Source organism: Bombus impatiens, unplaced genomic scaffold (genome assembly GCF_000188095.3).
Source record: "Bombus impatiens unplaced genomic scaffold, BIMP_2.2 scf_0027, whole genome shotgun sequence".
NCBI classification, from domain to species: Eukaryota; Metazoa; Arthropoda; class Insecta; order Hymenoptera; family Apidae; genus Bombus; species Bombus impatiens.
Genome location: NT_176446.1, coordinates 1,712,207 through 1,718,935, shown reverse-complemented (window position 1 = coordinate 1,718,935; position 6,729 = coordinate 1,712,207). Strand labels below are relative to the sequence as shown.

The 6,729-nt window shown below is 38.6% G+C and overlaps 1 protein-coding gene across 1 annotated transcript in view; it reads right to left on the bottom strand.

Moving 5' to 3' along the window:
* The window catches only part of LOC100749506, a 165,800-nt gene extending 161,695 nt beyond the window's left edge, over window positions 1-4,105 (bottom strand). The window contains exon 1 of the mRNA XM_024368067.2: window positions 4,014-4,105. The gene's annotated coding sequence lies outside the window, so the exon portion shown is untranslated. The remainder of the gene's footprint in view (window positions 1-4,013) is intronic.
* Between the last annotated feature and the right edge of the window lie 2,624 nt (window positions 4,106-6,729).

Genomic DNA, 6,729 nt, shown 5'->3' with positions numbered 1-6,729 from the left:
GGGGAGCCGTAAATAAGTCACGGCGATCCGATCGAAACGATAGAAAATCAAAGCACGTCTCGTATGACACACATGTTGCAACCGATGGAATGCAGGTATCATACTCTATCAGCCAGCGCGTGCCCTGTCGTGTTTCTTTTGTGGAAATCGATTGGTAGGAGGGAAAACGCGGCGACCGAGGCGAGACAGTTTGCGAAAAACCGTGACCTTTTTCGGTGAACGCAACCCAAGTTGCATTCGGTCGCCGGACGACGATTTCGCGACGGACAAATTGCAGCCGGTTGAAATTGAATACCGAGTAGGCCAACGGGGAATAGACCCGGTCTCAGGGACGACAATGCGATTGCCTGAGCCCGATGCAGCGATTGCAACGTGCATCGAGATTGATTGGGTGTAGACAGCCGCCTTTTCACGCGTGTCAACGCTTTCGTTTTGACAACATTACTATGCCTAACATTACCGTGAATTCGTAAACAGCTAACAGGTACATCGGTGTTTTATTAACTGGCCGTGGATTGGCATCTAATTTGCTTGGTTATTGAAGCAGTTGAATAAGGCAGAAAACGATGTTTGTTCCTGTTTTGGTAATATTACTGTGGCTTTGAATTTCTAAAGAGTAAGAAGATACAATAGCGCTTTGTTAACTAACCACAGCTTGTGGCGTTATTTTGTCATACTCAGAGAACAATACGAGTAATTTACAGGAATACGTTGGAGTCCAGATGCGCAGTAGTATTAGTCGTCACTAACCGGCCATGAATTTCCACTTTATTGGATTAATTACCGAGAGAAGAATATTTGCAAAGAATTCTAAACATCTTAAACAAGTGAAGACTTCATATGAAGCAATAAATTCTAAGAAGAATTTCCTACAGAATATACGCTATATATATGGGTCAAAAATTGCAATCGCTTCTCTAACTGTACGATACTGCATTCCCTAATTTTATCATTATCAGATTGTGTTACACGCATATGAAACGACCAATTTCCTTCTATCTATTTTCCAAACCTTCTATTCTAAACTAAAAATCATTGTATGTGTCATTCTAAAATTGAGAATTTTTCCTTCCACATATTTCTTAGAATCCTGTAAAGTATGAATTTATTAAAAAATAGGAAAATTCACATACAGATACTTGTCTGAACTCTTCCTAACGAAACAAAATTCTAAAGCTGACATTTCTTTTAAATCCTTAGATTCAATAAAACGCATAATGATCCTAAACTTTTGACCTCATTGGATGTACACTAATGCGTATACACGTACGTACACACGTATTTACCTTCTCAGGAAAATTATTGGACGCGTACCGAATATTCTATCTAATTGTTATTCGAAAACACTCGTAGAATTAATTTCAGATTTGGAGACTATCGATACTACCTGGATGGAGCTGTATCGCTACCAGTTACTATAACACTTTTATAACTTTCTAGCAGATAAAACCTTTTAACGGGGATGATTGTCCAAGAAATACGAGTTACATAGATGATCTGTCCAAAGGAGATCTCTAACGATCACAGTGCTTTAATAACTATATTCTAAGGACACGTTTAAGGATGTAGGGAACGAGGTCTCGGGATTTTCAGCATTTTTTAGATGTAGATAGAGGAGTTGGTTGGAAGGAATTGGGATACACTGGGTTGGAATGACGATACGAGCACGCGAATCAACACGCCTCTTTCATGCTCAACACATCGGCGACAATGGAACGCAGAACACACTGGCACGCACCCACCTGCGTGTGCCACGGACGTACCAACATGTGGATGAACGTTTATTGCGATGTATGCGAGTTTATTTGAGTTCCAGAAGCGACTGGTTCCGAGGCCTTCGTGTACGAAACGATTCATGTACTTGACATTGAATTTTGAGGGCTTAGAAGGGCGTTGACTTTGAGAAATTGTTACCAGTATAGATGAAAATTGGTCTAATGATACGAAATAAAAAGTTTTCATGATTTACGAATACTTATTTTTTTAGAGGAAAATTCTGTTTCAAATTGTTTCACGAATTCCCTCGTTGGAATTTACATTAATTCTAATGTTAACGAATCTTTATCTTGTTTCAATAAGTGAAATGATTTTTCACTGAAATGAATTACGAAAAGATTGTAAAGTAAAGATTGAAAAGATTGTACGAGTATTTAAACGAGATTACTTAATTGTACAGAAATAATTAAATAGCTATTGTAATAATTATTGAAAGTACATAAATAATTTAAGAATAGAATAATAACTAAAACCTTTCATATTTTTCTCCTCGTCCTAATTGCAGAAATATCCAGTTTCCTACTATACGATTTCCACAAAATGTTTGTAAAATCTCCATAAGATTACGTCGAAAACGAACCGCAGAATACACAGCGACTAGAAAGCATACAATTTATTTTTTCCAAACTGGAAACTATAAATAATCGAATAATTAAGTAAGAATTAAAATTCTTCGTATTTTTCTTCTCGTCTTAATTACAGAAATATGCGGTTTTCTACTTTACGATTCTCATAAAATTTTTGTAGTATCTCCATAAAATTAAATCGAAAACGAACCATAGAAAACATAGAGACTAAAAGAATATACAATTTATTTGTGTCAAACTGGCGGTTCTCGGTTCACAGGTTTGGTATAATAAACAAGCTATTTGAGAGTTTTCGTATAGGATTCGACGAATTGGAAAGTGGTTCCATTTCTAGGAATCCAACCAATACACAAATTACAACCTCGACGGTGTATCGACTATTGACCACGTTATCAGGCCGCCTCCAAGGACAGCAATAACAAACAAGATCTGCCAAGACTTAGGTTCTTAAAGATCGCTCAATAACCAGTGTAATTCGCGTTCGATTAAATCGCGATAACTCGAGAACGCAGCGCCGGAACCACCCACGCGATACCGTTCTGTTCTATCAAGATGGTAGCTGTTCGGCTACTGATTTCGTTCTGGAATATTATCAGCTCATTAAAATCATTTTTATTTGCTCGTACACACTGTGGTATTAAACGTTCTATTATGCGCACCGTGAATTTCATTGTACACGATGTGAAAACGCACTTGATATATTTCACGATAACTACGGGATTTAATCATTTTTAAAATACTTCACTCTTTCGTAGAGTAAGAAAAATCATAGTAAACTGTCAAGTATAGTATTATAAACTTCGCGTTTTAAATGTATCGTATCTAACGCTATTGTTAATCTTATTATTATTAATCTTATAGAAAAATCAAAATATCTGGTTTTTGTATCAGAGTACGGTTTAACTAACGTTATTAATGAAATTTTACAAACTCACAATTGCACGTTATCAGCATTGATAAATTCTTTTCGGAAACAGAGTAACAGGTTTAACAATAAAGCAAATGTGAATTCACAGAATCATTTGAAAATTGTAAAATTGTAAGAGAGAAATCTATAACTTATCGTCAATTCGTTACTATTATTGGCGAATTACTGTGCGAAAGAATTCAGAAATACACGACATCTTAATGACAAAGAAATACGTGATTATTTCCTAAGTCTTAAAACTAATTATTTTCACTCTGAATTTATCTTCATTTTATTACACCGTTAATTAGACATTTTTAATACCTAAAAATATGGAAACCAAACTGCGGGTTTTTATGCAATTTCACATTTTTCCGAACAGAGCCAACAAAATTTATTTCGCCTACTACGAATTATAATCGGTACTCCAGTTTGTATTTTTAAAGTTGTCATAAAACACGCAGGGGTCCACATTATACTTATCACGTAAATTAATATCTAATCGCATCCTTTAAAAATAAATTTCTATCCTTATCAACAAATCTCCTGAAAAAATATTGAATTCTAAGACCACGGAAACATATCTCACAAATTCGTATTTGTAATCGTTAAAACGCGCGATAGTAAACATCGAATTTCGCAACGATGCAATGTCGACGCCTTCGTGCAATAACACGCCGCCATATTGGACACCAGGAGGGTGGTGTTCTCCACCGTATAATATATCAAAAAATCTCACTTACCATACTGATGTGGTGTCCGTGATTGCATCGCCTGGATGGTCACCGTTTCTGCGCTGGTCGACGTGGATGCACAATAGAATCGGATCGAAAAAATTCCTAAAAGCAACACCGAAAATTAGAATATACGCGAACGAATTTAATAACGCGACCCGTCACGCACGATAACCGATCGCAAACTGAAACGTAACGTCGCGAAAATCGACGACCTATCCCGAAGGTTATTCGCTGCGTCGTTTAACGACGAATTTCTAATATTATTTCCGACGACCGTCTTCGGTTTAATTCGGCTTTCTTTCGGCTTTCTTCTTACAATTTAAAAGAAATACACGAATTATATAATTTGAAGCACGCGGTATTGCTATTCAAGTAAAAATAATCGAGTAAATATATGTTCCGGTAGATTTTGCTAGATTTTGTTAGATCTGTTAGTAAGTCTTCAATATTTTATGCTTATATTAAAAGACTTTTAAAGTAAAAATTAAAATTTAATTTTCTTAATAATTCCTAAGAATTCTTAAAAAAACTTGTAAAGTATTGATAGAAAGACAAATGATATTGTTAGATAATTGCTAAATTAATCTATGCATCGCGTACGTATATAAGAGAATTATTAATTATTTAACTTTCCAAAAAGGTCTGTAATTCTACGTTTACGGTAGGGTTTTTAAAAAAAGCGAAAATTGAATCTGTGAATTACTTTCGTCATGTTAAACCTAATAAACATACTTTTTCCGAGGAGTTCTTGAATCTTTTTATTCTCTAACCTGTACTATCGTACATGTGCTCACCTTGGATTATTGTAGAAAACTGACTTCACAGCTGAACTTGTGAAACTGAGAAGCGGTTTCTAAGTGGCGAGAAGCTAATTTGCTTAAGGAATTACGCAATGTTGATCGAGTACTTTGGTGCAACCCTTCGAAGCTGCTGTCGCCTATGTTTGCCAAAGATCCAAATAGGCGGAACAATTTCTCCCAAGTACCTTTCCCACCGCGTGGGAAACCGAGAAGTCCTCAACTAGAACATTTTCCAGACTAACAAAATTAGGGTAACATATCGTTATTGTCGCTCTTGAAGCCAGACGGCTGACACCGATACGTAGTACCTACTTCACTCGATAAACAAACGTTCTCGTCCAGAACGTAACGCTAATTGTAAGAAAATCTTGACGATATCGATGGGAAGACAAATGATTAGATCGCGGAGTTTTGTAATTAAAACAGTAGAATCTCGATAGAAAATTGTTTTACGATCGGGTATTGTAGACAGCATACAATTTGGTTATTTCATATATCCTTTCATATTATGTGCGATCTATGCAATTCTGCGCTTTCAAATTTCCTATGAATGCATGGAGATCCGCAGTTTACAAATGATATTGTGATCACTGAATGCGGTAAATCAATTCGTGCACATACATCCACGTTTATCGTGTACATACTTTAAACGAAATTGGATAGTCCATTTTCATCGTCCAGAACTCGCTAACGAAACAGACATTTCTTAAGACAGCACCTCTACTGAATCCATAAAAAAATCTGGTTTTACAACGCAAAGATAGCTCCGCGTATCCCACTTAATCACATCGTCATTTTCGCGAAGGGTCAGGAGATTGACAAATCATCTTCATCGGCTGACACACGGACAAGCGTTCGGGAAGGTGCGATGACAAGATCTTTCTCGATATCTCGCGGTTATTACGTGTACAGAAGGCGAGGACGTGTTCGTGAAAACGTTCGACGATCTCGTATGCACGGGACGTTCCAGGTTAGCGCGTGTCCCCCTCGCGTTCGCGCTTCCAAGTCGGCCGTGTGCACGCGTGTCTCCTCCCTTCGTGGACACGCACACGTACGCGTCTCGTGGAGAGAAGCATGCCAGAAAGAAAGGAAGAGAGAAAGAGAGAGAGTGAGAGAGAGAGAGGACGGTGGAAGATGAAGAAAAGATAGGCTGTGTCCACGCGAGGATCAGCCGCTAGAAGCACGACCCGAGGAAAAACTGGCAGCTCTACGACTCTATTCCCCCTCCTTATCCGACTTTATTCCCACGAGGCCGTTTCAGCTACAAAGAGCAGATAGACATCGGGAAAAACTTGATAGACTTTTATAAATTATTGGCCGGAGTACGAAGATGATTTAGAAAGCGTTCTTCAGCTGCTGCGAGCGACGGAAGCCACGGTATCGATCTTCCAGGTTTTCACAGTGATAAATTGCGATTCGTCGAGTGAAGGTGCAGCGTAATCATCGAAAGGGTGGGTTTAATTTGAACGTTCCGAGTATCCGGTACGCTCCTACTGATTGCGCTTCCGAGATTTAAATCTGTTACTTCGAACGCTTCTTATTGTCGTTTATTCGTTTAAAGCGGACGTTTCATTAAAATCACCGTGGGTACTTAGATTTACAAAACGCACAGGCCTCCGAAGGCCTTCGCCCTGTCTATAAAAGTTTCCGCGATCATTACGAGACACCCTACGATTGTTTTATAGCGCGATAAAACCACCAACGTCTACCGTGTCGTACGGAGGAACGTGCATCCGTTGGTGTGCGTGCATCGGAGCGATCTACACGAGCTGCTGCACGAGTCCACGGAGGAAACACGTTCGGAAAAACTGGCAGCTCTCGTCGTTCGCTTTACAACTCTATTCTCCCGGCCACCCGTTCCCTTTCTTCCTTCGTTTCAACGCGCCACGTTTTTGCCAGTGCAAGCGCGCGCGCGCGCGCGC